Raw genomic sequence first — 1,282 nt, forward strand, 5'->3', positions numbered from 1 at the left:
AGGGCATCTGCCCCCAGCTGCCACTGGTACTCCATGTCTTCCATGTTTGAGCTGCTTGGATATGGCTTCAAGACTTTGTCTTTCTTCACCAACTCTGTGCCCTTGGTACCTCTTCGGTCTCTCAAAGGACTTTGGCTTTAGGGTCTTCCCCTTCTTCACCATGGTTTCAGGGTCTTCTCCTTCTTCACCTTGATGTGGAGTATCAGCAGCATAAACAGCATCCTGTCTGCTGCCCTGGATGGGCACGCCATGCTCAGAAGGGGCAGGTGAGGTGTCACCAGTGAAGAACACCCCCCTGTGGCTTTTGTTCTTCACTAGGTATTCAGCTTCCATGTACATCTTGAACTCTTTTATCATTTGTTTCCTAGACATCCTTGGATTCTGGAGTTCTCTTCTAAACTATGATGTCCAGATTGGTGCAACTTTCTGCACTGCAGTCAGGAAGTCCTTGACTACATCATGAATTCTTAGAGTTTCAGAGACCTCTTCAGCTTTAGCTTCAGTGGCAGCCTCATCATAATCTACAAGCCAACCTTCCTATAAGATAGCATATCTCATAGATCTCAGAGCTGCCAGATAACAGTCACTGGCCTTGTCTCTTTCTATATTATCCTCAATTCCAACAGTTGTTCTGAGGAGTCTAATTTGCTCTCTCAGTTGGGTACCAAAGCGGCAACATGTCTTCTGCAGATGCTTAGAGACAGTAGATTGGATGTGTTTGACCAAATCTTTACGACTTGCTTATTCTCTCTCCTACTCCCTCTGTTCTTCCTTGTATGCTTCCATCTCCATCTTCCAGTTTTCCAAGTCATCCTTATATGCCTTGAGGCCTGAAGTTGATAGGTCTGACAGGAATCTGGGTGGAACATGGTTGATTGCTTTGTCGTTCATAGAGGTAGCTTGGATGGATTGTTGGATGTGGCTTCTAGTGCTCATAGTGTTAGAAGAGGCATTCTCAATAGTAGGGATAGCTGGGAGTGCAGGCTCATAGTCTGAGACTTGAGGCTTGAGTGGAGCAGTAGGTCTTTCTATGAACTCCTTGAATCTATCAGGATCAATCATGTCCCAGATGTTCGATGCATCTGCCTTGGATTGTAGTTGGGTGAACCAGGAGGTCCAGTCCTTGCTGGTAGCCAGAGTGGCTTGAGTTTGGTTGTTGATCGTATTGGTAGACATATTGGTAAAGGCAGTGAAACTCTTAATTATCAGGTTTGATGGTATCTGAAGATATCACAGTGACAGAAAGATTGAAGATGGGTTGACTGATTGTATTCAGGTGTGT

The sequence above is a fragment of the Westerdykella ornata genome (genome assembly GCF_010094085.1).
Source record: "Westerdykella ornata strain CBS 379.55 unplaced genomic scaffold EI97scaffold_7, whole genome shotgun sequence".
NCBI classification, from domain to species: Eukaryota; Fungi; Ascomycota; class Dothideomycetes; order Pleosporales; family Sporormiaceae; genus Westerdykella; species Westerdykella ornata.